The sequence below is a fragment of the Ascaphus truei genome, unplaced genomic scaffold, assembly GCF_040206685.1.
Source record: "Ascaphus truei isolate aAscTru1 unplaced genomic scaffold, aAscTru1.hap1 HAP1_SCAFFOLD_1005, whole genome shotgun sequence".
Classification (NCBI taxonomy): Eukaryota; Metazoa; Chordata; class Amphibia; order Anura; family Ascaphidae; genus Ascaphus; species Ascaphus truei.
In genome coordinates this window covers 107,731-117,724 of record NW_027453869.1, presented here as the reverse complement: position 1 = coordinate 117,724, position 9,994 = coordinate 107,731, and the positions used below count along the sequence as shown (strand labels likewise).

At 44.7% G+C, this 9,994-nt stretch overlaps 1 long non-coding RNA gene across 1 annotated transcript; it reads left to right on the top strand.

Moving 5' to 3' along the window:
- The first annotated feature begins 5,257 nt into the window (after positions 1 to 5,257).
- On the top strand, positions 5,258 to 7,269 carry LOC142474884 (uncharacterized). The gene is made up of 3 exons (XR_012790610.1): positions 5,258 to 5,408; positions 5,506 to 5,901; positions 7,089 to 7,269. It is a non-coding gene; the product is annotated as an uncharacterized LOC142474884 (long non-coding RNA).
- The last annotated feature ends 2,725 nt before the right edge of the window (positions 7,270 to 9,994 follow it).

Genomic DNA, 9,994 nt, shown 5'->3' with positions numbered 1-9,994 from the left:
AAAGGGGGAGAGAATGAGCACTAAAAACAGGACTGCTATAACGTCTTGAAAGCCTAAGAAATCAGATCAACATACATAGACCTGAAAATGGAGGATTTTTTAAACCGATCGAATTGGCAGAACCAGACTGAAACAGCTTCTTATCAGCCGTCTACCACTGAGATGTATATTCTTTCAGTGGTAGAGAATGTATCATACCCTCCATTAGCAGTGTCTGATTACAATGGCTGCAGTGAAAGAAGTTAGGGTTAGGGTATCCTGAAAACCTGGCCTGTTTGCGGCTCTCGAGGACTGGAACTGTGCAGGCCTGGCTTACAGCATAGCAAAGTAGGCCAATTCACATAAAGAGAGCTATTTAGAAGTGGTTTGCCTCACTTCAGAGTTACTAGAATAGGCCACAAAATCCTTTGCGGTGTACAGGAAAAAAGAGGCATAACATACCAAGGCTGCCATCTTTTAATATTACAAGGTTACTAGATGCTCTGCAGAATTTTATAAATGCAGTAATTAATTGAAGCCAACTAAAGTGTCACTAATTTTAAATATCTTGGCATTTGGTTTCACTCCCATTTAAAATTTGAGTTGCATATTGATAATCTGACATCCAAAATCATTGCCAAACTGGGTGTACTTTATAGGAACAAATCCTCCCTAGGCCAAGGTGCATGATGGGTTAACTTTTGTATCTTACAGACATGCTTAAATGTAGTTAGTACTGCATTGCTGTGAACAGGACACATAGTGGAAAGTTACCTTAATTAAGAGAAACTCTCCAGAGTTGTATGGGAGTCTCCTGGGCCCTCCCCTAGGTCATGCTTATAGTGCCAGCAACGCGACTGGCGAAGTGACGGGTGACGTCACCTGCGAAAGTTATAATTTAACTTTCGGGGATGTCGCTGGCGACATGGGCATTGATTGGTTCAGAGGCTGTCACATGTGGCGACAGCCTCTGAAAAATCTGATTTCCCCAGCTCCAAATTTTGAGTCGCCAGCGTTACTCCCGTCGCGTCGCACTTACTATAAGCGCTGCCTAACTGGGATGTATACTGAATGCCTGGATGTGTTCTCTGACACATTTGTACAGCAGAGAAATGTGCCAGACTCTCAACTGTGGCAAAGCTGATAGTATACTCAGGACTGCGTGCAGTAAAAATTGATCACATAATAGCAACTATTGGGAGTCCCCTGGTTGTTGATGACATCATGAGCGCTATCCTGAGTGTCATAGAATGCTGAAATATATCCAAAGCTATGTATCCAATAAATTGAGCAGAAAGAGATAGGGGAAACTGTCCAAGCATTGCTGGAGTCAGAGGTAATATGGACCGCAGCCAGTTTGTTCAACTATCTGGGCTGTGGAAATACCAGATGGGTAGTGTAGGGTGGCTGTGCACTGTAGAACCCTAAACACAGTAGTGCCACTGTTGGTCGCTGTCATCGCTGACGTAGTTACTTTGGTGGAACATATGCTGTGAAGTATGTATATACAATTATACCAAGGTACAAAAATAGGAGAATGAGAAAAGGAACATAGAGTAGTACGTCTTTGGCTAAGAGAAGAAGAAACCACTTGATTGTCTCTCTCTCTCTCTCTCTCTTTTTATATATATATAAAAATATAAAAAAGTGTAAAATGGGGGGGTTTGCGAGGTGTGAAATAGGCCTTGCAACACTACCATTTGAGTAAAAGTTGTGCCCTAAAAAAAATGTCATGGTAGGTGTGCTATGGGGTAGGGAGGGGGGCCTGATCCTTGCATTTGTCCTGGGCCCCAAGATTTCTGCTGGCGGCCCTACTGACAAGGGATTCCTCAAATTGGGCCCAGCAGAAGCTACTTCCCAAGCAAGCAATTGCCTTTTTATATTATTTGTTCTGCTTTTTACTATTATCAGTATATATATGTAACATCGCCAAAAGAAGGGTCGTGCGGTCACTGCTGTATTTCATCTCCTGTCTGCACCGCTGATAAGAGGCATAGAGGAATTTGTGAGGGCGGACCCTCGCTCTCGCAGAGGGGAGGGGTTTGATGTCTGTCTGTCTGTGTGTGTGTGTGTGTGAGAGGGAGAGAGAGAGTGTGTGTGTAAGAGGGAGAGTGTGTGTGTGTGTGTGTGTGTGTGTGTGTGTGTGTGTCACCCACCCTGTTTCCCTCTGTCTCACTTTCTGTCGCCCTCTGTCTCACTTTCTGTCACCCTCTGTCTCACTTTCTGTCACCCTCTGTTTCCCCCTGTCACCCTCTGTCTCACCCTGTCACCCTCTGTCTCACCCTGTCACCCTGTGTCACACCATGTCACCCATTTTCTCCCTGTCAACCTCTGTATCTCTCGGTATCACCCTGTCATTCTCTGTCTCACCCTGTCACCCTCTGCCTCACCCTGTCACCCTCTGCCTCACCCTATCTCACACACTCTCTGTGTCTCACACACTCTCTGTGTCTCACACACTCTCTGTGTCTCACACACTCTCTGTGTCACACACACACGCACACTCTCTCTGTGTCACACACACACTCTTAACAAGGACTAATTGTAGTATAATGTAATACAATAAATAAACATGTCAAAAACGAATGTTGTTCTTACTAGGAATTTATTCAATTTTTTTTAAAGCGGGCCTGGGGCGGGGCTAGGTGATGAGTAGATTTTTTTGTTCAGCGAGTAGATTTTTGGGTGATTTGTCAACCACAATATATATATATATATATGTAAGGGGGCCACTCCCGGCTTCCCTGATGTTCCTTTGCCCCTTGCCTTACCCCTGTGGCAGTGGGGGAAGGGGATGGCGACTTTTCCCAGTTGGCGCTGCTATCTGTGCCGGCGCCGTCGGGGGCCCTGATGCTCGAGCATGCGCAGATAGCCACAGCGGCCATGTTGTGTTTGGTGCGAGGTTCGCGCAATACGCAGAGGTTGGCAAGGGTAGTGGTGGCCATTACAAGTGTACAGGAGATCTGGTAGGTTGCGCAGGTGCAGTTATGTGTAGCGGTGGCCACTACAGCTTTGCACAGGTGCAGTAGAGACCGCGCACACAGTCCCCATAGGAAAGAGGTTCTGAGTGGACTACATCCCCCAGCAGCCTCTGGTGAATGCCCTATGTTCCCTGTCACCTGCAACCAACCAGCCACTGAGACTTGCAGATTCTCTGCAGCAGGGAATTTGATACATTGTTTTGTGCAGTCAGGAAGCAGACTGGGAAGCACGTGAGTGAGTGAGACTTAGGGGACAAAGGGGGAAAGAAGGTGGGCAGAGAGCTGCGAGATTCTGCCCTAGGCCAGAAATCCCCAGGCTAGAGTTGAGGCCCTGACTTCCCACTAGTGAGGGTGGGTGGTCACAGGGACAGGCCCTAGTACAGGAACCTGTCACTTTAGAGAGAGAGAGAAGTGAAGGAAGCAGAGACTGTCGCAGCACCATTACAGAGGTTTAGGATCAGACCTCTTCAAGCACAGCAGCAACCAACCGGGTGGGATCGCCCTGGAAGGTAACCCTGACGTATCTTCACCGTCGGATCCTTTGCGAAGTCTGTTTGCAGGTCCTAGCGCTGGAGCGCTCGGCAGGTAACATCCATAAGTGCACCAACTATAAATCAGTACATAGTGGCTGTGCAGTCACACACACACATACCTTATTTTGGGGGTGGGGTTGTGGTGTGGGGAGTTGGACATGGTGTGGGTACACGGTGAGGGGTTGCATCCTGCGAGACACGTGAGTTACTGTGTCTCCTAGAAGAGAGACACTTAATGTATGACATGCATAGTTATGTTACTGTTAGAAAAGTCACTGTTCTTTTATATGCTGTGTGCGTGATATTATATTATTGTCCTGTGAGGAACAACTCCCGCTCTGCTTGGAGCCATCACAGGTGGAGGCGCTGCACCATATAGTATTGTTCAGGAGGATACACCCCAGGCTCTCATTGGCGGAGGCTCAGGCCTCCTGTGAGCCTCACAGGTAAAGCACCACACTGGTAATACATATAGCTCCCCTCACATGCACCCTATCTGCGATTGGGTGGGGGAATATGGGTTACATATATATATTATATATATATAGTACCGACACACTTTATTCGAGTGTGGCCGGTACCGCAAGCCGGGAGATTTCCCGGCTTGCTAGTGGCCGCCCCTCGGCGTGCCGCGTGTCATAGACGCGCGGTCACGCGTCTTCGGGAGCGTGCGCCCCCTGCACGCACGTCCAGGGGCTCCCTGAGGGAGCCCTGGTGTCCCGCGATCGCGGGACAGCGGCAGGGGGTTCCGGGGGACCCGGCGGACCCGGCAGCGGTAGGGAGAGCGCCCCGATCGGAGGGCGCTCTTCCGCTGCTTCGGCGCGCGCCCGTCACTCTCGGGCGCGCGCCAGGCTACTGCTGCGGCCAAGAACGGGCAAATGCTCGAATAAACTTGGCCGCAGCAGTATATATATATATATATATATATATATATACTTATTATTAGGCTATAACTGCAGCACTGATTATTGTGCTACCTAGTTCTTGTTGGTTCTTAATAGATTGCTATGAGGGATATTGTTATATGCACTTATGATATAATACACCTCATTTAGCAATCAGGACGCCACACTCCATATATTTTAGCACCCTCCCCATCAGTTACATATGTTGCTGGTACCATGGTTTTTTACCTCACTACTTCTTATTGGGACTCACACTGGTACTGTCATTTAGCGCATGAATATTTATTTTGTTCTAACAAAATTAACACAGTATAGGAAAATATGCATTTGTCAGAGGGAAAGGCCAATAATCTGGAGTCAGGTCACCCTAATGTATATTAAAAATAAACACAGGCCTGTCTGATACTCCCTGATATTATAAAGTAAAGAGGCCACTCTATAATAAATATTTACACAGGCCTTTTTAAGTCTGTCCCTAATAATCTGTAATCAGGAGGTCATTATAAGTGTTAAAACAGTAGTGGTACTGTGATATTAAAGTGACAATCCCATACAAATTTAATTCAGCCCAAATCCACACAATAATGTTAATAAATGCATTATAAATATCACATGACCATATGTATACTGACTTAGTTCATGGCTGTGTTATTACATCATTACATGTGTAATTAAATCCGTGACATTCTCAGGCTCCCCCCTTCTGTGACAATCATACAGCCGGGCCGTTACATTGCAACACACTAATCCCGCCCCTAGTGACATCACCTGATCAGTAACCAGTCAGAGAAGCTAGCAGGCAAAGAACTACATTTCCCACAATGCACCTCGTGGAGTGTGGCTAGCAGCTACATCTTCTCTCACTAGTTTGTCTCCTGCGAGCTTCCGTACACAGCGTCTTGTTAGAGTGGGGCGTGGACATGTGTAAACTTCAATGGTGGGAAAATGAGACAGTTTTAGCTGCTAGCTGAGCAGTGGTACAGCGCTCTGTAGAAGGCGCTCTCAGTCGGGTGAGTGATTTTTCAATGTGTGTGTTTATTTTATTTCATTTCTCATTTTACTTTCACTTTAAGTACTGCATGCTTATTTTTTTCTTTGGGCATTTAGAGATTTAAGTGCTCTGTGAGACGATTCCTCCATTGAAGGAGGAGCTATGAGGCCAACCTATCACAGCTACTGTACCATCTTCAGTTGCTTTCAGTATACTGATTAATCCACGGCACAGAATATGCAACTTCAAATACATCTATCAACTGTCTATATGTTAAGCCCCCGGACAAGCAAGTGGTGAAACATGCATGTCAGGACTTGTCTGTCTCATCTAGGATGTGGTGGTGATCTCAGCTGTTTCTCCTTCTCTCCGCTGAATATTGCAGTCTGTGCTCCAAGCAACCCTGGGAGCATGTGCTGAGACTCACTCTCCCTGTACCTACGAGCAGTTAAGCTGTGGATATATGCTATCACTCTGCTGGACACTTTGCTGTACACTCAGGACTGGTCTAAGTACTTTTGCTACCTATTTTGGCTTGTTAGTTATATCTGCCAATTTTTTGCTCATCTGTGTGTTTCATATCTATAGGCTTGGATCATATTACTAACTTATATAATTAACTTATTCATTTCCTTGCTTGTTAGTTATACACTAGTTTCATACAAGCACTTCACACAGGGGGCTTCAACTTAGGTAGTACTTGACCGGCCGGTCTGAGTGTTCTCATTTCCATATATTTCTTGCCTCTACACTTTATTTACACACTTTGACTTATTACTGCAGTGTAGCATTTTTCCCCACACCTTAAGGTTCAGTTTATAACAGCTTTGTAGGTCACCACTGCTCCTCATTTTAACCATTTATGTGTATGTGATTAATAAACCTTTATTGATACAATTTGTGTATGTTAGAGTGCTATTCAGGGGATTCTTTTTTTCTGTGTTAGTTTTCATATATATGTGTGTGTGTGTGTGTGTGTGTGTGTGTGTGTATATATGTATATATTTATGTATATATATTTGTGTGTGTGTGACCTTGGGCAAGTCACTTCATATCCTCTGTGCCTCAGGCACCAATGTCATAGATTGTAAGCTCTATGGGGCAGGGACTTGTGTCTGCAAAATGTCTCTGTATAGCGCTACGTAAAACTAGCAGCGCTTTAAAAGAACATGCTGTTATTATTATTATATATAAATGTGTATGTATTTATTTATATAGCACTATTAATGTATATAGCATTTCACAGTAGTAATACATGTGAAAATCCTATAAATAACAAATACAAATATCAGGTCATGGGAATAAGTGATTTGGACATAAAAGTAACATTTCGGAAGTGTGGACAACTAATACATCTTGTAGATTGCCTTTACAGTGTGATGTCATTGATTCAGTAGATTGTGTGCAGACCAGGACTGCAGTACAGTGTCACTCACATGGATGACTTGCGTGGTAGAAGCTCAAGAACAAGGATGTCAAACTCCAGTCCTCGAGGGCAGCAAACAGGCCAGGTTTTCAGGATATCCCTACTGAAAACCTGGCCTGTTTGGGACCCTCGAGGACTGGAGTTTGACATGCATGCTCTAGACGGAGCACAGCTGTGGGTGGGAGGTGGATTTGCTTTGCATCAAATGGTTTGGAGCAAGGTTTATTGTATGTATTATCATAATAACAATGCAATGCTTAACTTTTATTTCAGGAGGGATGACTGCAGAACAGAAGTGAATATTGAAGCCATGTGTTCCTTTTCTTGCAAAAGAGAAAATTTGAAGGACAGTTGAACAGAATGAAAATTACTACACAGAGACAGATAAGCAATGTGTATATTTCTCATTTACCATTTAGTATTTGTCGTTTTATTGACTCCACACAATCCAGCTGCTACGGGTTTCACATTGAACATTTTCATCTCTACTCTACCCCTTCCTGTGATCTGAACCATGCAAGTTTTCATTGATTCAATACATCATGAGTAGAGTGTGGCTACAGTATGAAGTAAAGACCCAAGGACCACATCTACTACCATTCATAACAAGAACATGTGCAGTAGCGCACAGCTGCAGTTCTATGTGATTGTTATGAAAGGTTGAGGTGGTTCAATTCTATGAATCTGGAGTGGGATGGATCCTGTTTGCATCACATGGTTTCATCTAGGCCAGTAGATTATATAACTCTCAGTACAGGTTACACATGGCATCAGTATTAGTGATGTAAAGAGGAGGAAAGCTTCAATGTGGAGTACAAAGCCAAGTAATGTTGAAGTTACTCCTTTTACCATTTACTTGGTCAGTCTGTACTGTCTACTCCCCACACAGCTGCTAAGGGTCTTCCATTTTAAATACTTTCACCTCCTATTCTGCACTGCTTTGCTGCCCATTATTTAGAAATGCGTTCCAGTCATGTTTACCACTCTGAATCTCTCTGCAGTCATTGATTCAGCACATCATGGGTAGAGCATGGCTACAGATACAGCAAGCTATTATTATTTTACCGGCTGATCACCCATAATATTGCATTAAAACATAGAATATCACTTAATTTCCAAAAGATTCAGTGATGCTGATAATGCAGAATCTCACAACATTTCCCATCATAATGCCATAATGCACCAGAGGAAGAAATAATCCTTGCTATATCTGTACATTGTGTGACGTATTACCTCCATGACCATTGATAGCAAGTACATCTTCTGTATAGAGCGGCTGTGTTATGATGCAGTTATTGATCATCATTGACATAATCACAAGAATCTTATGCAAAGGGAAATTGTCCGCAGCGAAGTGAGATGTGTGCCTGTTTTAAGTCCTCCAGCTTAACGCCCCTACACCTCCCACTACACAGACATACTTACTTATGCATACACTGACATCTGGCATACCTACACACACCCCAGGGCCACTTCCTTCCCCTGATGTCAGGGAGAGGATGGGCATGCAGAGTGCAGTAAGTCTCCACGTTACTCTGGCCAACAGTCTTGGCCTACCCCCAGCATCTGTCACCCACAACATCTGTTCCCTCCTTGTAAAGTGCTGAACTATCTCACCTGGGTCAGTGCTATAGCTGATCACAGTGCCCGATCATGATGTCACTGTGACAGGCAGCAGTGCAGATTGACCGGTCAATCAATGCAGTGCCGCACCATATGCACTAAATGAGATTTCCGTGCCCCCTGTCAGGTTACTCCCTGGGCAGTGACCCTGCTCACCCCCTCCCCTAGTTCCACCTCTGACCACAATTATCTCTCTTGGAGAGTGTAGCAAATTGGTGTTGGTGGAATCTCACCTCTGCCATGCATGGTCACAATCTGGGCACAGGACCCAAATAGTGGGCAATGTGGCACTTCTTACAGTAGAGAATAAGTAACTATATTCTTTACTTGTGTATTAAGGACCTTATTTGCATTAAAATTCAGTCCCCATGGGACCAAGACTTTCTGGCTTACTGAACAAAGTGGAATTATTTCGTAGAGGGTGGAGAATTGTATTTTATCTGAAATTACCCCCTCTGCACAAAATACAAACAATTATACACATACATGTACCTTGTGGAAGTTGTTGCCCTCTATCTTCCTGTGGTCTCTCCCTGTTTCTCACCGTGCCTCCTCCCATTTCCTTGCACCTCTGCGTCTCCGCATATATCCCTATACTCAGAGCCGGCTCCGGTCAGTGACATGGGATGCCCAAATATGAGCATATCCATACATGGGCATCCATGCCACTGACCGGAGCCCACTCTGTTGCGGATATGGAGAGAGACTGGGAGATTTACATCCCCTTATAATTCATATGGTGCATAGTACCGGCACGTATTGTTTTACCGTTACTGTGTACCTTCCTACTTTCACACTGGTACAGTATGTGCTGCAGTGGGACTGAGAGGGATATATTGGTAACACATAGTTATTGTTGGGGGAATTCAATCCATTTTGAAAATAGTAATGCAATGTTTTATACTTTTTTTTTTTGCAGTAATGAAGAATGAAACATTTCTGTTAAAATTGAATTGGAGGTGAACTGGATTCATCATCAACTCTGCACCAGTGTGAATTGATGTTCTTTAATGTTCTGATAAGGTACATGCAACATCTCTTCCTCAACCCCTGCACCACTCTCTGCCTCTTGCCTCTCTCTCTCCACCTCCCTGCTAAGCGTATTAACCCATCTAATGTAATCCACATTCCATGTCTCACTTTACTCTTCACTTCTCACGTGCCCTCTGGAATGTCTGCTCTCTGACTAACAAGGTCTATTTGTACATGACCTCTTCTGCTCTCATCATCCACCACTTCTCATTCCCCTCACCCCTGTCCTACTAGATACCTCAGCTTAATTGAACTCTCTCCTCTGACATCTACCCTTATCTCTAACCTCTCCTCACTTTCTGCTTAAACTAACTATCTTGTTAACTTTTACAATGCTATCATCTCCTCCTCCTCCCTCCTCCTCCCTCCTCCCTCCTCCCTCCTCCATTATATATTTATATGCCCCTTCTAGGCTCTGACACACTCATCCCTCTAAGGCCATGATTATCATGGGCACATGCTTGGTCATCCACAGTGCGTGCGAGCGATGCAGAGCCGCCTCGGACCTCAGTGCAGGGATTGCT